Source organism: Podarcis bocagei (assembly GCF_964188305.1).
Source record: "Podarcis bocagei genome assembly, chromosome: 1".
In the NCBI taxonomy this organism is placed as follows: domain Eukaryota; kingdom Metazoa; phylum Chordata; class Lepidosauria; order Squamata; family Lacertidae; genus Podarcis; species Podarcis bocagei.
In genome coordinates, this window is record NC_138125.1 from 63,428,441 (window position 1) to 63,450,225 (window position 21,785).

At 45.5% G+C, this 21,785-nt stretch overlaps 2 protein-coding genes across 7 annotated transcripts in view; one reads left to right on the forward strand and one right to left on the reverse strand.

Moving 5' to 3' along the window:
• FANCF (FA complementation group F) overlaps positions 1-21,785 on the reverse strand; it is a 315,286-nt gene that overhangs the window by 17,457 nt on the left and 276,044 nt on the right. The window lies entirely within an intron of this gene.
• GAS2 (growth arrest specific 2) overlaps positions 1,958-21,785 on the forward strand; it is a 118,636-nt gene continuing 98,808 nt past the window's right edge. The window contains exons 1-2 of one of the 6 annotated variants that reach the window (XM_081166194.1): positions 1,958-2,229; positions 19,987-20,038. The gene's annotated coding sequence lies outside the window, so the exon portion shown is untranslated. Of the gene's footprint in view, positions 2,230-3,169; positions 3,384-17,467; positions 17,665-19,986; positions 20,039-20,528; positions 20,558-21,785 lie in introns of those variants that run through there. The other 5 variants (XM_081166193.1, XM_081166192.1, XM_081166196.1 and 2 more) reach the window with 5 other exon arrangements.

The following is a 21,785-nucleotide window of genomic DNA, read 5'->3' on the forward strand; positions in this document are numbered from 1 at the left end:
CGCCGGGCTCTCAGGGGCGCCAGGCCAAGAGTCCGGGGCCAAAGAGTTGAGTCCGGGGAAGAGCCAGCCCATCAGTTGGAGCGCTGCTCTGTGCTCTTCTGCTGCGGGTGGCTCTGCGCTGTGAGTTCGGGGGCGACCGAGCCAGCGAGATGCTGAGGTGGCCAGCAGGCTCCACCCTCCTGCGTGCTTGGGACTGGGCAACCTGGGGGGGGGGTGCTTGGCGGATCTTTGCACCCCGCGCCGCATATGCTTAAGACAGCCCTGCCAGGAACTGACCATGTCACAAAACTGTCAGTTGTCAGTCCACAAGTATATACTGACAGTATTTTGGACTGGATAGTTTTAGGTACCGGACAGTCATAGGCTGGAGCAGACCTGTAGTCCAGCATCCTGTTACCACAGTGACCAACCAGATGCTCTGTGTGAACCAGGTCTTGGTCTGGGGATTCAGTCAAGTGATGCAGTTCTCTGCATATAAGGCACTTCCTTAGGAGTCAGAGATGCATGAGACCTACAGATGCAGCCCTACCATGAAGAACGGTGAAGTGATGGTCTTAGGCTGTTGATTTTGAGTGCTGGTGAGAATGGCAGAGCGGGACACAAACAAGCCTGACTCAAGGAGGCTAGGACACACATGAGGAGCCTGTGGTCCTCCAGATACAGTGGTACCTCTGGTTTATACTTAATTCGTTCCAGAGGTCCATTTTTAACCTGAAACTGTTTTTAACCTGAAGCACCACTTTAACTAATGGGGCCTTCTGCTGCTGCCACGCCACCAGAGCACGATTTGTGTTCTCATCCTGAAGCATAGGCGCCGACTCCATGGGGCTTGAGGGGGCCCGAGCCCCCTCAAAAATTCGTTTGGGGGGGCTCCGCCCCCCCAATAATCTCCGGCGCCCCTCCAGCAGAGCGCCACCGCCGCCCCTCCCCCAGCCCAAAATGCACAGGGTCGGGCTGCATGCCTCCTGCCCTCACTCCCGAGCAAAAGCTCCACCCAATTTCCGCTCCGGAGCTGATTAATAGGCGCAGCACGCTCTCCCCTATTCGCTCACGAGGAGTGCGGCGCCACTTTATCTGCATATTCATGAGCTTGTTTATTATTCATGAGCTTTCCCGGCCCCCCCAATATTTTTTATAAGTCCGCGTCCGTGTCCTGAAGCAAAGTTCTTAACCCGAAGTACTATTTTTGGGTTAGCAGAGTCTGTAACCTGAAGTGTATGTAACCTGAAGCATATGTAACCCAAGGTACCACTGTATTGATATACTCCAATTCCCATCACCGCAAGCCAGCACTGATGAGTGTTGTAGTCTAACCGCATCTGGAGGGCCACAGATTCCCCCCCACTTTGCTCTAGGGAGTTTTTTTGTGCAAATCTTTCTGCTGTTCATTTAATTGACTCTTATCCAGGAGAGCTTTCTAGGAGATTGTACCATGTTAATTAGCGGGAGGGTTTCACGTGGACATCCCACTTCACACACCAACATGTCTTTAGCCAGCAGAGAGAAAGTGTATGTGGAATTAATGTGTAAGTGGATTAACGTGGTTTGAGCTTTATCAAATGCCTGGGAAAGGGGGGAAATGCCCATGAAAGTTAATGCTACAGCAAACCAGCCACAACGCTTTATTGTGTTTTCAAATCAGTGGGAACTTTGCCACTGACTTCAGTGGGATGCGCCTCTCACCCAATGATCTTTTTAGGAAACAAAGCTAAAAATTAAACCATCCCCAAAAGAAACATTTTACAACATACTGTGGTGTCGCAGTAAACGCTTTTCAATAAACCCCAGCCTGCTTATTATTATTTTTAAAGGGTATTTCTCACCCATCCCTCCTTCCCCTCCACCAGAATATTGGAAGCAGCATAAATAAGAGCTGGACCCTTCTCAACCCAAAGTCCTTGCCAATAGTTTGTAATTCAATATCTGCGTTTCAAGGCTGGGTAAACCGGTGTCAATTGTATTTGCCGTGTCGTTGTTTCAACGGCCCCCCTTTCCCTCCGCCAGAAAAAAGTAAGCGTTAAACTTCCGTTCAGTCTATGTGGACTGATGAAATGTAGGAAATCTGTTTCTGGCGAGGAAAAAAAAAAAAGGTTTCCCAAAGAGAGCACCAAGTAGAGAGAGAGATCAGAAGTATGAAGAGTGGCAGTAGTGCTGCTGCTGCCGGGCTGCTCAGGCGAGGAAAGCAGGACGGACTGCAAGAGAAGAGCTTTGGGGCATCGCGCACAGAAAGTGAGTGAGAATTTTTTGCAAAGGGCGAGAGAGGCGGGCGTGAAATGCTGGCTGGCTACTAATAAATAGCCGGGGAGGTGGGGGGAAGAACTCTGGTGGCCGCCGCCGAGAAACATTAACAAACATCTGACGAGGGTGGGTTTTTTCTTTCCTTTTTTGCAGCTGATCTAAACAAGGGGAGGGCGTGTGTTTAAGTGCGCGGCGCGTTGTTCGTTTCACTGCCGCAGTTCAGTTTAAGTGAGAAGACTGCAGAGGAAAAGGGAGCCGTTTTATCCCTATTCGGTCCGCACCTCCAGGGTTTTCTATTCTTTGTCCACCTCGCTCGCCTTGCAAGGCGTTGGCGAGCAAGCGGCTCACCTTCCCAGGCACTTTGGCAAGAAGGGAACGCGCTCTAGTCCTCTCGCCCACGCGGCGGGCTTAGTCTCGCCTCGCCAAAGTTTACAAACAAGCGTGCAGCGAGAGTCTGCTTTTCTGCGAGTTGAGAACGATCTCATTTTTAGTACAAAGTTTCAAAGTTGGCAGGAAAGGGAAAGAGGGGAACGGTGCGTTGTGCGCGCCGCTTTCTTCCAAGAGTCGTCGTTTCCACTTTCCGGAGCTTGCTCGCGCTCTGCAGCAGAGCTTTTTGCGCATGAAAGTCAGGGTTGAATGCAGATAAGAGAAAGCAATCTCCGCCCCCCAATGAATGCTGGCATTGTCTTTTCCCTTAATGAACGGGCTCATCGCGTATAGAGCGAAGCCCTCGCTTTAAGCCCTGTATGCGCATGAGGCGGGGAAATATTGTTGTACAGTATATACAGTATGTCCTATATCTGCAACATTGCGCCAGGAGGTAAAAGTATTGTTAAAGAAGCTAAGTTCAGATTTCTTTAGCGATCTGCAGAAACGAAGGGGGCGGGGCGGGTGGATCTAGAAGATCGTCAGAAGAAGAGCTCCATCCAAGGTGGGATGGAATACAAGGATTTCTGCAAATTAGATTTTTGTAGCCGGTCCAAAGAGGGATAAGTAACTAGGCACCTGGCGTTTCTTCGCACACCCTCCTGGATCCACTGGGGTCTAGGCCATCGTACGGTTGTATGGGGGGAATATCCAGTTTGAGCCTGGATATTCACTAATCAGTGCCTGACAGCCTGCTCAAGTCTCTTTGCGGGCTATAGGTAAGTGTGGCTAGGACTGCAGCGTAATTCTAGGCACGCCTTCTCCGAAGTGCCACTCGTGATCAGCAGGACTGCTCCCTTGGTGAGTGTGTGTAGGATTGCAGTGTAGGAGGATTACGCAGGGCGCTTCACTCTGCCCTGTTGCACCGATTTGAGGCGGTTCCGTTCAGATTGATAGCCCGCCACGTCTAGGACGTTGGGGTTCGGGTAGCAGGCAAAGCAAAATAAATAACTGCGAATGAAGGAACGCAGAAACGATCGTTCATGAAACAGAACATCTACAGGAAATCTTCCGCCTTCTGCCGCAGGGCTAATCACGCTGTGTGCAAAAAAGAAATATAGTTACTTTTTTAAAAAATGCATTGTTCTCTGGAAACATCCGCAGTGAGCGTTGCAGCAAGTGTTGGCGGGGGCGGGGTCGCTGGGCAGAGCGCTTCCCTCGCTTAACTGCGGATCTGGAGGTTAACCCTGTCCAGCCCCGCTGGGACAGCGCTTTAAGGCCCAGCCCTCCCCGCTCCTTCCACGGCCGACCCCTCCTCCAACTCCCCTGCGGTGAAGAGAGATACAGACAAGCGAGCGAGACAGGCTCTCTATTCTTGATGTGTTTTGCAGGGGATCAGGTTACCGCCGGGCTTCTTCGGACTGCTGCTGCCCCCCACCCGCTCGAAAAATGATCGAAGCTCTTTCCAGGAGCGGGCGGTGGGTCGGGGGGGACGGGATCGGGGGAGGAGAGCTTTCCCCACTCCGTGGGGAGGGTTTTGCCTCCCTTGGCTTTGGATAGGAAACGCAGGGAGCTTGTCTCTCTCTCTGCACCGCCCCCCCGCTCCTCCTCCCTGCCTTTCCCGTCGCATTGCAGGTTTCCCCCACCTTCTAACGCAGCTCTGCGTAGCTTCGCATTTGCCATCATGCACGTGAACTGCAAGGAGGAGGGGGGAGCGGGGGAGATTTTTAAAATGATTATTATTATCAGCCTTTCTCCAAAAAACGCATTAAATATTGGATCAGGGCTTCGGTGATGGCGATCCGACGGCGTGCCAGTTGTGATGGGCTTTGTGGCGGGCTGTGACTGAATGGGAAGCTCGCTGGCCTCCTGCAAGGCTGTTCGGAGGGGCCGTAGAGCGGCATGGGGGGACTAGGCGCGCCTGCCTTGCCGAGGTTTCGGGCCCTGCAGGCGCAACGCTGATCGGCGGAGCGGGGCGGGTGGGTGGAGGTCGGTCGGTCTCATCTAGACTCCTTAGGGAGCGGCAGGAAAAGCAACAGGTTTGCTGTTAATGGTGGGATAGAAACAGATGCTAGCGTTGCAGTGGGCTTCCTGGTGGATAGTATCTCCCCAGGACCTCCTTTCATAGCAGGTTTCACCTCTAGAACATGCTGTAGAGTAATGGAGAAGGCTTAAGAACACCAGAAAGCGGTCACAGTAATCGTCCATCAGGCTCTGGATTGCCTGCATGGATTGGCAGTTGCTCTCCAGGGTTTTAGGCAAGAAGTCTTCCCTAGCCCTCTCTGGAGGCATGGCGTAGCCAGAATTTATGTTGGGCGGGGGGGAGAGAGGACCAAGCTATCCAGACTCCATTGGTCAGTTTAAGTATTTTTATTTATTTACTTGATTTAGGGGGGCAGCTGCCCCCTGCACCCCCCTGGCTATGCCCATGCCTGGAGCTGCTAGGGATTGAATTGTTACCAGGGACCTTCTGCAGGCAAAGCAAATGCTCCACTACAGAGCTGTGATCCCTCCCACAATGAACTACACATCCTTTCCTTCCTCCACCAATCCCTGGGTTCTGAGCCTTCTTCCCCTGTTAGTTCCCCAGCGGGTTCCTCCCACCATTCCTCTGTGGCCAACCAGTCCATGGCAATCTTTCTCTCCTATTTCACTGAAGTTCTGGGCCACATGGGAGCAGCTTATGAGACTCAGTTGTGGTGTAGTGGTTAGAGTGCTGGACTAGGAACTTGGAAGATCAGGGTTCAAATCACCACTTGACTATCTGAAGTGACCTTGGGTCAGTCGCTGCCTCTCAGTCTAACCTACCTCTCAGAGTTGTTGTGGGGATAAAATGCAGAGCATGGGAAGAACCATGTATCCTACCTTGTGCTCCTTGGAAGAAAGATGGGAGAGAAATATATTATCTATAACAATAAGCTCCTGCTGTAGCTTCTACCTGAGCCACCATCACCTCTACCAATGGCGTTGCCAAGTCTGGTAATATGGCAACCATGTTTCTGGCCTCCTCTCTCTGTAGTGACCCAGGTCTTCTGGTTGTGATGTCTCAAAAAATGATGTCAAAAAAAGGCAATAAAATTGGAAAAGAGTTCAGCGCAGCTTCCCTGCAATGGTTGACTTTTAAAATTTAGAAGGGCCAAGTTGGCCAAGAAGGAACAGGATAGATTTATAAAATTATGCATGGTGAGACAGAGTCCCCCCCCCTTATAATACTAGAATTGAAAGTAATCCAGTGGAACTGTCAGTATTGGGAAAATTAAATATTCCATACATCATACCATTAAACTATGGCCTTCTCTATGAGAAGATGTGGATACTGCTTTCAAGTTAGAGAAGAGGATCAGACAAATTTATGTAGGAGAATAAAACAGTTGATTCTAGCTAAGAGAGGTATTTGCAACTTCCCAGTTCAGAAGTGGAATTCACTGAACTCCAGTTGCAGCAGCAAAATAACAGAATAGAGGTGTTACCTGGTTCTGTGCTTCCCAGAGGTATCTGGTTGGCCACTGGGACTAAGGCTGCTCTTATGTTCTCACATGATCTGAGTAGCATGGGAATAAGATGCTGGTAAAGGGCTCTGTGCCATGAACGTAGCAGTAGAAGAGACCCGCAAATTGTAGGAGCCAACTAGGACAGCCTGACCATGTGATTATCACATCATCACTGCCCTGTCAGGTTGCTTCAAATGTTATGAAAGGTGCAGGTTAAATCTTTGAATTCAAAGATGTGATTTGAAGCTAACTTAAAAGCAAACACTAGGGTTGTGCTCTGGATTCAGCAGAAACTAATTCCTGAGTCAGATTGTGTGGGATGTATTATCACTGAAGCAGTCAAGCACATTTTCCTGTTGCCTAGAGTGGACACACAGGGAGATGTGGCTCCAGACAGGGAGGACTTCCTCTCATACCTGCTCTGAAGCCTCCCCCCACCCCCGTGTGTGACCAGGTAGATAGGTGTGACCCTAGCAGACCCTACAAAAGGGCTAGCCATGTAGCCATCTTCCTCCCTTTTTGGACTCTTTTGCTCTTTTGCCATCTTCCTCTCTTCTGGCTCTTAGCACATGGATGGAAGTCACAAGGTAGAAAATCTGAGGCGTAGCTCAAACTTCTTTTCCCTACAAATGTAACTGTAACCACAAGAAAAAAGGCTGCCTTCAGAATACTACTGTGAACTGAATGCAAGTAAACTTTACTCTTACTTTTAAACAAGACTGTCGTGCTATTATTATTTTAAGAGGGAAATAAAAGGGGAAACTTACCAGGAACAAGCCAGACTGGATTGCTCAGCTTAAATGATTCTAACAAATCCATCAACTTGCTTCCAGCAATCTTCAAGGGAATGTGCTCTGCTGCTTGCTCACTAGCGTGAGTGAGGAGGGATAATATTTAATCAATATATCCTCTGCGACATTCCCACAGATTTAGCCTACTGAATTAAGATTCAGGCCTTGGATGAGGTCTGGTTGAGACAGCCACCAATTCTTGCAGATTGGGTTGGATGACACAGAGGGAACTGGGGCTGTCCAGGGATGGGCTATCGGGCAAGCAGGAGAGGAATGCATCAGGAGTGCTATGAAAGGCCAAGACCTATCTGACTGCTGTCTGGGTCTTTCATGGGAGATGGGAGGAGCCCAATGCAGCTTGACTCTCCTTTCTGCCTGATGCCCCGCAGGATCAATACCTCCACTCAACACCTGCTGTGATCTTGCATGGTGCAGGGCTCTTCTTTGTGGGTGCCTTCCCTGCAAGGCCGTCTTAAGGGTATCTGGTGCCATGGTGCAAAAATCCCTCCAGCATGCCCCCACCCACATTTCCCTCCCGGCGGGCAGGCTGGAGGGTGGCTCCTCCAGCAGGGAGGAGGCTCTGGGCGCGGTAGAGGGCAGCAGGGCAGAGGGCAGCAAGCTGTTGCTGGGAGGTGCCACATCCAGCCTCTTCTCTTCCTTGGCGCCCTTCAGAACTTGGCACCGTAGTGCCCTATGCCACTAGCCCCTATGGGTAAGACGCCCCTGCTTTCCTGCAAAGGAGCTGCTTCAGAAGCAGCACTCTGCAGGATCTATGCCTCCACTCAACAACTGTTGCATGGTCCTGCAATTGGTCCTGCATGGTGTTTCCCAGGATGCAAGCCACTTGTGAAGCAGCATCCTGAAGGCTCAATTCCTCTTCACAACAGCAAGCTTGCAAAGGAGCATCCTGCACAACTTAACCCCCATCCTTGATCGGAAGGGAAGGAGAAGGAGTTGCAGCAGCATCTTCCCCTCCCAAGCATATGTTTAACTCATTTGGGATTGGATTTGTGGGGGGGGGGGCAGGTGGTCCCTGGGTTGACCCAGATGGCCCCTTCTGGATCAGAGCCTGGTGGCAGATAGGGAGGGGGCAGCTTGAGCATGGAGGTTTCCCTTTTTCTAAATAGGTTAGAATATTTGTGCCAGGCTGAAGTCCTTGGTTTGGTTGACTGCAGTGTGCCAAGGTGAAATTAAAACATGTGGTGTGAACAAATGAACTGCAGGATCCAGAGTGCAGACTCATAGGTTCAATGGTGCCGTTGTCGTTCCAGTATCTGCATAGTCCAATATCCACTATAGCAGTGTTTCCCAACCGGTGTTCCGCGGCACACTACTGTGCCGTGAGACATCGGCTGGTGTGCCATGGGAGGGAGGCGGGCGAGTCGGGCGGCGAGAGGCGGCGGCGGCGAGGATCCGCGTCGAGCCGGGGGCGGCTCCGCGGTGGTGGTGCCGAGCGGCGGGGCAGCGCGCGCAAAAGGGAGGAGCGCGAGACAGCGGAGGAGGAGGAGGCCGGCATGTCCGGGCAGCAGCAGCAACAACAGCAGCAGCAACTCCCGCCGCCGCCCCCTCCTCCGCCCGCTATCGCCGCCACCACCACAACAGCCGCCGCCGCCTCAGCTGCCGCCGTCCCTCAGTCCCTCGCTCTGCTGCCTCCTCCCACCCCGGCAAGGGGGAGGGAAAAAACTTTCACTTTTGTGCGTCCCTCCCGGCGTGACGCTGCGCGCTGACGTCACGGGGCGGGGCTTTAATGGTGGTGTGCCGCGAGATTTTTTTCCGGTAAACAGGTGTGCCGTTGCCCAAAAACGTTTGGGAAACACTGCACTATAGCAGTCAGAAATGCAGAACTGGATGTGAGACATGTTGCATTTCACACTGTTTGACAATTCTTGGATCTTGGGAAACAGGAATCATCCGAGGCAGAGAGAAATATACCTGTGCTTGCAGCATGCAAACTGTATTTCGTTGCAGTTCATTAAATTTTTTTAAAAAAGCATTCCCAAGACTGAACAGACTCAGATTGCCCAAGTTAACCACTCCATTCCATATGTAAAACCTTCATTTTTTTGTCAAATCTTTTTTGTTAAGTTTTACATTGCAAATTAAAATTCAAACATTAAACATGAACATAATCATTTAGAACAGGCTTCCGCAACCTCGGCCCTCCAGATGTTTTGATTTTTTTTATAATAATATTTATTACTTTTACAACAATTTAAACACTTACAAAAGAAAAAACAATACATTATAATACAAAAACACTACATAAAAATTAACAAACCAAATCAAAAACACTTTAAGAACACATCAAAAGAAAGAAGAAGAAGAAAAAGAAGAAAAAAACTTCCAATATCTTATCTTTCTTTCCCATATTTCCATGGCCTCCTCACACCTCCCTTTTTGTATTCCACTTCTATTAATTATTTCAGCAATTCCTTACCATCTTCCCCTGTTTTCTATCCTATAATTATCTTAACACCTTTTAACCTTATTTTCCTTTAATACTCTATTAATCTATTTATACTTAATTCCTTAAAACATTTCTACTGAAGCCATATAATTTCCTCCCAACATTCTTCTAACATTCATTAATTTTACAATATTTCTATAAATAGTCTTTAAACTTTTCCCAGTCTTCTTCCACCGACTCTTCTCCCTGGTCTCGGATCTTGCTAGTCTTTTCTGCCAATTCCGTCTAGTCCATCAATGTCATCTGCCATTATCCAACACTTCAGTGCTTTTGAGAGACAGCCATTCTCTCAGCCAGCAAAAAGCAGATGATTCACAACAAAGTTTAGGTGTCTGGCAGGGCAGGTCCACCTCCTTCTTTAGCATCCGTCAATATCTTAAGTTTTACTCGAGGCTTCCTGCCCTGCCAAACCAATCCAGGAACATCCCTCTGCCACCTCCTGAAACAATCCCTCCCATCCAAAACTTGCACTTTTTGACACAAAAGCAACATCCCTGGCAACACAGCAACCCTCATCCCCACCACAACAGCTCGGCCCAACCATAACAACTTCAGATTTGTCCATATTTCCCAATCCCCCTTCTCTTCAACCCAACGTCCTTCACAGTTACCCTTAAGTAAATTCACATTTTTGGCGGTCCTACTGACCCCCCAAAATCTCTCTTTCTCAGCCAATGTTGATCCTGTCTCCTCCTGAAGCTCTGTCAAACTTTCCTTTCCCAGTTCTGGTGGGGTTCTGATCCTCAAATTCATCTGTTTTTCTTTAAGCTCCATCATAGCAAATGTCAGCTTATATTCGTCAAGTTGCTTTTGAATGCATGGGGCTCTCTCACACTCCAATTGTGTTGTTTTACATTCAGCAGCAAAGGTTTTCTCCCTGACTTCATCCGCAGTTTGCCGTATTAAAGTAGATTCCTGTGTCAATTTCTGGGTGGTTTCTGTGTTGGTGTTCACCTTTTGTCCCAGATTATTTAAACTTTCTACAATTAAATCAATTTTATTATTTTCAGTGTCCGCTTTCACTTTCATCACTTCTGTTTTTTTGTGAAGCTGTTCCAGCGAGTCATTTATTTTCAATAATGCGACCACTAAGGCCTCTTCTGTTGACATTTCATCTGTTCTTTCCTTTTCGTTTGCCATAACACTTAAGAGATTCAAGGTCAATCCCAGAGTCACACAGTTTTTATCTTGCAGCTGGAAACTCCCCTAGCCGAGCTCTAATGAAGTAACCATTTTCAGAAACTTCCACTAGGGGGAAACAGTTTCTATTTATAATAGCAAGAATGTCACCTTTAAGCGCAACTCGTACAATCCAAAGTTAGTTTCAGTTTTCAGTTACTTTATTACTCCTTTTTAGAAGCAGCCGGAGACAGTAGAAACAATATATCTCTCTTACTCTGCTAGCTGTCAAGGAACGTTCTAAGTGCTGTCAATGGACATTCCAAAACGTCAGTCATACTAGCAGCCCGTTTCTAGGGTCAGAGCGGCAGTATTTTAACTCTCTTTACTCTCTCCTGCAGGCATACTCAGTCCACAGCTTCCCCCCTCTTCTCCTGCCTCCAAGGGGGATTTTATACTCTTTACCGATGGAAATTTATTTTTTTACAAAAGGCTTTCCAAGACTTCAGCTTACAGACTCCTTGCCTCAGTCTATTTACAAATAGGAAAGTCGGACTTCCTGTTTTGAACCTCCCCGTTTCGATGCCAAATTAAACTTCTAAAATCCGATTCTCCCGTATCAGCTCTACTCACGGGTAATTACTTTTAGAGTCCAATTGTCCACAGGAAAAAGTCAGTGCTCTCCAGCAACAGCTATGCGGCTTCGCTCCGTGGAAGAAGCAGACGATTCAAAGCACTGCGCCACTCACCCCACATCACTCCGGGTCCCCGAAATCGGGTTCCCCCGCGAGTAGGGGAGGCGCAAAAGGTGCCCGCCGAATCCTACGTTCACAGGCTTCTCCCGCCTGTGATTTTTACAGGTCTCCGCCTTCGCTGCGGCGGTACAGACCCAAATTCCCACGGGGCAAGTTCCTCCCGATCAGAGGAACTCCGCCATTGCCAGAGGCACCAACCCGGAAGACCCTCCAGATGTTTTGAGACTACAATTCCCACCATCCCTGACCACTGGTCCTGCTAGCTAGGGATCATGGGAGTTGTAGGCCAAAAACAGCTGGAGGGCCGAGGTTGAGGAAGCCTGATTTAGGATTCCCCAAATCCTTCAACTCCCCTCCGTCCTTCCATGGTTACCATTGTCAATCTTTTCCCAACTGCTTCTCTTATTTTCTCTCTATTTTTTTTAAACAGTCCATTTTAACCATAGTTTTTAATACATTACAAGCATTACTCAAATCCTGCCAAAGTTTTTAGTTGTTTACAGTGTTCTCTTAAATACATTATAATTTCCCCCCCATTCCTTCTCAAAGTTCTTTTCTTTCTGGTTTCTGACTTTCCCGGTCTGTTTCGCCATTTCGGCATAGTCCATCATCTTCATCAGCCATTCATCTCTGGTCAGGACTTTGTCTTCTTTCCATCCCTGGGCCAGTAATATCCGCACTGCTGTCGTTGCATACATAAATAATCATTTCTGCTTCTTTGGTATCTCTGCACCTAAAATTCCTAATAAAAAAGCCTCTGGTCCCCCCCCCCAACATTATTTTAAACACGTTTTCAACTCATTATAAATCATTTCTCAGAATGCTTTTGTTATCTTGCACGTCCACCACATGTGCTAGAACATGCCTTCCTTCTCCTTACATTTCCAAGAAATATTTGAAGCAGTTCTATACATTTTTGCTAATTTTACCGGCATTAAATACCATCGGTACATCATTTCCATACATGTGCTAGACTTTCCTACCAGGAGAGACAGTCAAATACAGTGGCACCTGTGGCTGCGAACTGGATCTGCTCCGGAGGCCCGTTCGCGACCTGAAAGGAATGCAACCTGCGCCTGCGTGGGTCGTGATTCGCCAGTTCTGCGCATGCGTGTGACGTCATTTTGCGTGTCTGTGCATGTGCGAGTGGCGAAACCCGGAAGTAACCCTTTCCGATACTTCCGTGTTGCCGCGGGACGCAACCTGAAAACGCTCAACCTGAAGCAGACATAACTGTATCCTGATCCACACTGACTCCCTTACTCTCAAACAGTTCTACGTTGAACTTGGTAAAACTACTGAAGAAAACTGAATTTGGAAGTTCTCAGGCTTTTAATGACCAGCTGCAAAAAGATAAATATATTTGCTAATTTCTTTTGGTGTTGGCTTCCAACCCACAAGACTTACATAAGTATTAAGCCTCAGTGTGCAGCCATGTGCCAGGTTCCTGTCCCACTGTGCTTTAAGCACCCCATGCACTTTGTATCAAATGTATTCATAACACAAAGGACAAAGGCTGCTTGTGAACTGGAGTTTACTTTATCAGAATAGATCACATTTTGATGTAAGCCCTTAAAAATTCTAATTGATTAATGAGTTTCAGATGGCGGTTCGCCTTCTTCCTCCCCACTCCTCCTTCCCTTTAACATGTGCAGCATGCTTCCAGCTAATCTGGGAGAGTTCCAGAACTCTGGGCTAAATTGGTTGCAGTATGGTTTATATGGATAATAAAATAACTAGAGAGAAAAGATTGAATTTCCTTGCAGAAATATAATTGTTCTTGCTGAATATGAGCGAGCTTATGTGTTATCCAGTTATTTGTTATTGTTGTGGGAGCGGAAATAACCATTAAGATTATCCATCTTGTGTACCCTCAATGTAGTTAGAGTTAATTTGTATTTTCTTATATTTTATTCTCTGGCGTAGCCTAAGTTCCAAGGATAACTTGAACAGCAGGCTCTTTGTAAAGAGTATTCTAGTCCTTCAGTGGCTGCACAGATGCCGTATTGTCTTCCACTCTCAGTATAAGGTGGTGGAGTTGATCTATAACCAATATTTGCTCAGTGTAGAGATGGAAAAAAATGTCAATTTCAGTTCTCTAAAGTTCTCATTTTCCTAGTATTAAATTCAGTCCTCAACATTTCCACATTTTTTTAAACCCTCATGAAAATTTGTCAGCATTTTAATGTGCATTCCTCCTAATAAACATATTTTTGTATGCATTTTTAACTAATGGAGACATGTCCCTGATTGTCTTGTATCTTACTTTGGTACTTCAGGGGCCAATGGAATAACTTTTTTTTTTACCCTTTGGGACCTCCTTTTTCCATTGGAACCCTCCCACCTCCTTAATGAAGATCGGGGGGGGGGGGAGTTGCTTCATAGGGCTTCTTCGAAGGAACAGTAGTTGCTTCCTGTTCCTAAGGAGCCCCACCTAAGAGGAGCCACTTTAAATTTAAGAAAATTAGAAAATGTGCCTCTATTTCAGCAGGTTTTCAGTTACTGATGTTTGCCTCTGCTGTTTTGTACTCCCAGTATTATTCTTTCCTAACATTTCTAGTATTATTTATATGGGTTTGTGTTTCTGCGTTTCTGTAGCATTATAGTTTATGACAGTGTCATAGTATGCTTTTGGTGCTTTTTTGGCAGAAAACTATTACAACTGCTAGAAATAAATAAAGGTCTGGCTTTAATTCTGTTCGCTAAGAAAGTCTAACGTTTTGAGATTCTCATCTTCCATTTCCCTCTGCCTTCCCTCTGATAACTTAATATAGCATAAGGGGCTGCCTTATATTGAGCCAGCCAAATGGCCCATGCGGTCTGGTGCTGTCTTTTCTGTCTGGCAGCAGCTTAGTGAGGTCTAGTAAAGAGATTGGAAATTCGGCCCTTTAGATGCCATTAGACTACAACTCCCATCATATCTGACAAATGGGGTTGATAGGGATTAGAGTGTAACAACATCTGGAAGGCCACAAGTTCCAGAATCACTTGGAACATACAGAAAAGCTCCAATAAAATTAATAAAAGCCACCAACTAAAAACATCTTGTGCTGTTATCGTTTAAGAATTATTGGACACCAACATTTTATTCGGTCCTGGAAAGAATAAATGTGATGCAGCCCCTGCTGAGATGTTTGGGATTGAACCATGGCCCTCCTGCCTATGCTCTACCACTGAGCTGCAACAATCCTCTCTCTTGTTCTGTGTGCCTCGGCTTATCAAACTTCTTGTTCTTCTCGCTAGTCAGCTTTCCTGGGCCATCATTCCACTCTCCATCTATTGGTTTTCTTCACTCAGGCTTTGACCTGCAATGGATCTGCCTCTGTTACTCCACTCCCTGCCTGGACATACTGCTTCCTGTGTGCTCAGCTACCTATGGCTCCGATTTACAGTAAATAAACATAGCCATTATGGCTAGTAGCCATTGACCGCCCGAGACGCCATGATGTTATTTGCATCAAAGTACCTCATGTGAAAGTTATAACTGGGGTTGCATCTAAATTTTTGGACTGAATCCAAGGTGATGTGTACACGTTGCCTAGATGCATAACTTGCTCTTAGAAGCAAAACCTTGGTTTGTTCATCATTAGGAGCTGTTGGCAATGTTATCCTGCCTGCGTAAGCCTCCGTTTGTGTGGAGATTCAAATCTCCTTACAACAATAATTACATTAGCTAATCTATATACATTGTGTGAGCACAATGTAAGTACTGTTTTATGAATATCGGATCCCCACGTCTCTCTCACTTCCAGCAACCTTCTTGGCAAGTTGCGGCATAGAACTGCAAAATGTGTGATTTTTCCTCATTTCTGTTTGAAAAGAAATCCATCAACGCTGCAAACCAAACCAGGAGAGAGACAAAGAGTCAGAAGAGTTTTGCTCTTTTCTAATGCCCTTTCTGTGTTAATGAGAACTAGCAGGGATAGCAGAAACTTATGTTAGACGCGGCTGAACTTCACTTTGGCTTCTGATCCCTCTCTGCTCATTTCTTTCCAAAATGGATGCTCTCCAACGTTGTTACTGTGCAAGCCAAAGATTCTCTGCACTTGCAGCTGGTACCCCCCTCTGTTTAATTAGTGTGGTTGCTGCTGTGCTGCTCTGCAGCTTTTAGTCACTTTCTGAAAAGGATCTCTTCTTGTTTTCCCCCAGTGGCATATAACTAGGGCTGGCCAGTCTAGCGTCTGCTTGACACACAGGACTGTACCGTGGCCTCAAAAGTCCATGCACCATATTTACAGTTATTAAAGCAATCTTAAATTATGTAAACTTTCCCTCTTTGACAGTTTAGAGACTGATTAGAGATACGTTCAAGGCAGACGATGAAAAGCAAAGCTTGCTGGGAGGCTCAGTTCAGGCCACGGGCCAGGCAGAATGATACAGTTGCAGCTGTTGCTCACTACTGTGAGCTGGGTTCATTGCAGGGAATCACCACAGCAGTACTTTTAAAAGGCACGCAGCCAGTCTCCACTTGCTTAATCACAATAAATGGTTCAGAGGAAGGATACCTCTGGCAGGTGCAATAGTGTTCTACTTCTTAAAGTAATGGGATTCTAGTCCACAGTGAATCTTGCAGCCTCAAATATTATGAATTGCATTCCAAAAGATTGACCCTTAAAAGCTATTTATTATATGGTCCTTGTTTTGGGGTGTACATCCCCTCCCACCCCCATAACATAGGATGCTAACTAATGCTAGGCTATGCAATCTGCCCCCATTTAGCCCAGTATTGCCTAATCTGGCTTTCTGCCAGAAATATTTGCTTTCACCTGCTATTAGGTCTTTAAAAAACAACAAACAAAAACCTGGAAGTGCCAGCATTTGAATCTGTGACCCAATAGGCATGCAAACCATGCACTCTGTTTTTCAGCTATGGTCTTTCTAGTGGGATAACCTGGAAAATGCTTCTGTGATCCACACAGAATTGGCTAAGGGCCTATTTCACTGCACATTTAAGGTGGGATCATATCACTTTAAAGATTCATGAATCCAAAGAATCCAGGGAGATATAGTTTTGACACTCGACACCCTTAACAAACTTCATTTCCCAGGATTCTTTGGGGGGAAGCCATGCCTTTTAATATTATGCTTTAAATATATAGTGCAGGTGTGGCCTAAACCTGTAATGTTCCACTGCTGCTGGTCTAATACTCCAATTTATGGACAAATGTAACCCAGATTAGTTGATAGTTTATGCCAATACCACATCCTCCCTTGGTTGAGGAAGTGGATGCTGTCTACCCCACCCTGATTGATACGACTTGTGCTTTTATAGTTGACAAATGGTGGAGGCCAGGGCTGCGTAGTGGCTAAGAATGTGAAGTAGGAAGTCTCTGGCTGAAATCTGTCATGAGGGACACAGCTGGCATTAAAAATGCCACCTCAGCTTCATCCCTCCCCTTTCCTGTTTGCGGTATAGAGATAACAATACTGGGCCAGTTTACAGCATTGTTTGAAGGATCACAATGTATAGGAAAAGCTTTGAACACTCAAAAGTTCTATTTAAATGTTAACATTCATTGCAGTTCAGATTAGCGGGTGATGGATAACACAACATTCAGCTTGTAGTTTGTGCATTATGATTGGTTTTGTAAGATTCACCTTTGATACAAGGAGAAAGTGCCTGAGCAAGAGGTAGTTATTTAGCATTGGGGGTGATAAATAGTGAAATACTGTTCATGTCTATTTAAAAGTAAGTTCAACTGGATTCACAGCAATGGGACTTACTCCCAGGTAAGTAGGTATAGGATTACATAGGAGTGTGATGTAAGGTACCAAACCTACGTCATTGGTCACTGCATACGTAGGACTAAATTGAAAAGATAATTTGCACATTATCTGCTGTTACCAAGTCCTTGAACAAACCAGTTTCTTCCACCCGTATGTGGCTTTAATCCACAGTTGATATGATTATTATTTTTTTAAAAAAATATCTTGCAAATTAGTGCCAACAAAAAACAACCACCACAACCCAACTTGGCTGCATGATAGCAAATGGTCACCTGACCTCTCTTGCTTACCCCTGGCGATTACTGACAAACATCAGCAGACAGTTTAAATTACTGGGCTGGCAAGCTACTGGGCTGAGCTACAATACACAGAAGACTAAATGCAGTACTGTCTAGCAACATAAAAACCTCACTGTTTGGTGGGAGTGAATGGGGAGGAATGCAACCTTCCAGCTTGTTGAAACTGTTACATGCCATTAGGTGTACTGTAAACTATCCTGCCCCAAATCCTTTACTCAGACAATAAGGCTAAGAATTAGAGATGCTTTGTTACTATCCGAGAGGTGGGGCGGAGGGAAAGAGAGGGAACACATGGCATAAATAGGAGGTGCAGCTCAACTGTGTGTAAATAAAGTCCTGTTCCCAGTAAAACTCCATTGTGAAGGAAGCATGAAGAGGGGCCTGTTACTGAAGTATTAAGACACTGAAGAGGTAAGTATGTCAAGGGAGGGTTTTTAATGTTTGAGGTTTTTCCTGTGCTTTAACATTTTGTTGGAAGCAGCCCAGAGTGACTGGGGTGACTCAGTCAGATGGGCAGCATATAAATAGGAAAGTTGTTGTTGTTGGTCTTTATTTGCTGGACTGAGGTAGTTTATCATATGTCACAATTTCTCTAGAAGCATACCGTCTTTACCTAAGTGTGTAATGTGTTTATTTTTGAGAAGTCCTATTCATCTTAAAATCCAGAACCACATGAGGGTATTCTGCAGTTTGATCTTGAAATTCATCATAGAATCATAGAATTGTAGAGTTGGAAGGGACCTAAGGGTCATTTAGTCCAACCCTCTGTAATTCAAGAATATGCAGCTTCCCCAGATGGAGATCAAACCTGTGACCTTGGTGGTATCAGCACCATGCTCTAACCAACTGAGCTAAACCACTGTCATGTGCTTGCCAGTTTCCTGAGTGGTTCCACTGAAGATCTGAGCATATAAGGGAGCATATAAGCAAGTGGATGTGGACAAGCAAGATTGGGGTTGAAATCCCTGCTTAGTTGTAGTGAATGACCTTGGGTTGTTGTGAGGATAAAGGTGGGTGAACTCACATGCATGCTCTCTTCGGCTCTTTGAGATATGTGATAATAAGAACATTGGAAGAGTTCTCATGGACTAATGGCCCATCTAGTCTGGCATCCTGTTTCCCATAGTGGCTAACCAGATGCCTATGGGAAGCCCACAAGCAGAATGTGAGCACAGTAGCTTTCTCCTCACTCATATTCCACAGCAACTGGTATTTGGAGGCATGCCACCATCATCTCTTGTAGCCTTATCCTCCATGAATTTGTCTCTCCCTCTCTTAAAGTTATCCAAGTTGGTGACCATCACTACATCTGGTGGGGGCAAATTCCATACTTTAACTATGTGTTGCATGAAGACATGGTTTCTTTTACCTGTCCCAAATCTTCAAACATTCAGCTCCATTGAATAACTTCCAATTCTGGTATTATGGGAGAGGGAGGAAAGCTTTTGTCTTGGATGACCACCTGTCATGGATGCTTTAGCTGAGATTCCTGCATTGCAGGGCGTTGGACTAGATGACCCTTGGGTCATTTCCAACTCAAGATTTTATGATTCTATGCACTTTCTCCATGCTACATAATTTTATGCATCTCTACAATGACGTCCCTTGTTTGCCTTTTTAAAACACACACACACACGTTTCCTCATAGGGGATCTGCTCTAGCCCCTTGCTTATTTAGTTTGCCCTTTTCTGAACCTTTCCTGCTCTTTAATAAACTTGCTAAAACGTGGCAACCAGAAGTGCACACATTATTTTATGGTTGCACCATAGAAATAAAATTTGAACTGATGAACTGTAGCAAAATTAAATGAAGTAAAACTTTTGCTATTAGTCTCGTAGGATTTTAAGTTCTCCAGCATAAAAATATCACCTTGGTAAGCTATCCTGAACACCTTGAAATAAGAGTAGAACATAACTCAAATAATAATGGGCAGTATCCAATCCTGGTCATGCTCAGAGCAGACCCACTGGAATCAATGGACCTTAATCCACCCCTTAATGACTAGCATGGCGAGCTTTCAGGTGAGTAACAGCAATGCAGAACAGTTTGCCCAATGTATTTAACTCTAAGCATAAATGCACCGACTTTCTGACAGTAAGAGCTGTTCAGCAGTGGAACAGACTCTCATGAGAGGTGGTGGACTCTCCTTCCCTGGAGGTTTTTAAACAGAGGTTGGATAGCCATCTGTCATGGATGCTTTAGCTGAGATTCCTGCATTGCAGGGGGTTGGACTAGATGACTCTTGGGTCCCTTCCAACTCTAAGATTCTGTGATTCCATGATATTAGTGGACCACATCTGAGAGCTGCGATGAAAAGAATGCTGTAGGTGCTACTATGTTCAGTTTAGTAGCATCAATGTTTATCATTTTTGTGGTTTGTAACAAACGAGAAGGGAAATAGTTACAATAGGCTAAAGTTACATGAGGGTAGATTTGGGTTGAACATTAGGAGAAACATATTGACAGCAAGAGCAATTAAGCCAATGTATTAATGACCAAGGGGCTGATGGGTTCTGCCTTGCTGGACTGCTTGTGTTGCCAATGATCTAACCCTAGATTTCCTGCATCAAACTGAGGATTGTTCTAGGTAGTCTACAGGCTCTGTTCCAGCTCAGTGATTCTATGACTCTATTTTGTGAGTTCTGTCCATAAAACATGGTAACTTATGTTCTGGACAGAGTTTGACCACATTAAGTCCAAATCTGTCCTCCTTCCATTGCTTTTGCTTTCAGTTCCAGAAATGAATGGTTGCGTATGGGAGAAGAGTTTATGAAGGCAACAAAGGTAAACCAACCAGTAGTGTTGGTGGACCACATCTGAGAGCTGCGATGAAAAGAATGCTGTAGGTGCTACTATGTTCAGTTTAGTAGCATCAATGTTTATCATTTTTGTGGTTTGTAACAAACGAGAAGGGAAATAGTTACAATAGGCTAAAGTTACATGAGGGTAGATTTGGGTTGAACATTAGGAGAAACATATTGACAGCAAGAGCAATTAAGCCAATGTATTAATGACCAAGGGGCTGATGGGTTCTGCCTTGCTGGACTGCTTGTGTTGCCAATGATCTAACCCTAGATTTCCTGCATCAAACTGAGGATTGTTCTAGGTAGTCTACAGGCTCTGTTCCAGCTCAGTGATTCTATGACTCTATTTTGTGAGTTCTGTCCATAAAACATGGTAACTTATGTTCTGGACAGAGTTTGACCACATTAAGTCCAAATCTGTCCTCCTTCCATTGCTTTTGCTTTCAGTTCCAGAAATGAATGGTTGCGTATGGGAGAAGAGTTTATGAAGGCAACAAAGGTAAACCAACCAGTAGTGTTTAAGGGAGAAAACACAAGGGGATAGTGCCCCTCTGCACTGTACATTTAAAGCAGTATCATACCATTTTAAACAAACATGGCTTCCTCCAAAGATTTATTAGGAGTTTTTAAGGAGACCTACCGTTCCCCTCACAGAGCTACAATTCTCAGAGTGGCTTAACCATCAAGCCCTCTTCATAGGGAACTCTGGGAATTAAAGTTCTCAGAGGAGACTAGGTGTCTCCTAACACTTCTCAGCACTCTTAACAAACTACATCTCCCAGGAATCTTTGGGGCAAGCCATGAATGTTTAAAGGGGTGTGATATTGCTTGAAATACATAGTGCAGATGGAACTGATGTTTGGTGCCAGCAAAATATAATGCATAGTAATTTTGTTTATTTTACCCAGTCTGGAAACTCAGTGCCATGGGTAGGATAATAAGGGGTCCATATTTCCCCCTTAGTATTAGTGGCCTATTTTTAATTATTTAAAGTTCCAAATTCAGTGTGACACCCCTGATTATGTGGCCACATGATATCCTACTCAGTTTGCTCCAGTGATGTGGTGAATGGCTAGATTGTCCCTAATTTGCCTGGGGGGAAAAGGTGTAAAACAATATGCTTTGCTTCAATGTGTACATGAAGCAGCATTGATATATGTGCAGTTCAGCTAAAACAGATCTCTACTCCAACTCTAATCCAACTCTCCAAGACTAGCTCAAATGAAAAAAGGATTTTGCAACATTGCTGGAAAATGCTCCAGGGAGAGGAAATGCCATTGTTGTAGGACAGCCACTTAAAACAACATCTGTATGTCCTCTGCTAGCTGATTTTACACATAGGCACATGGATATTATTCTAAGGAGGTTCCACGTGATTAATCTTAAAGACCGAGTGGGGTATGATAGGGGAAGGAAACTGGTTTCCTAGGTATTTAGGGCTTTACGCACCACAAGCAGCATATTGAAACCAACAGGGCTGGTTGTAGTCTTTTTTTGTAGCTTTGGGTCACAGTTTATAATGGTCATTCAGATTCATAACAAAATACAGGTTAGAAAAACACAAACGTCCTGTAGAGTTGCATCTTGCCTTTACATATTCAACAGAGCCTCATTCATGTAGGAATTTAATCTACCAGATTTTTTAAAAGAGAGATCTAAACAGCTGCAAGGGACCCAATTCAGTTTATGACTATGGTGTTCTACAAGGGTCTTAAAAATCCGTTTCC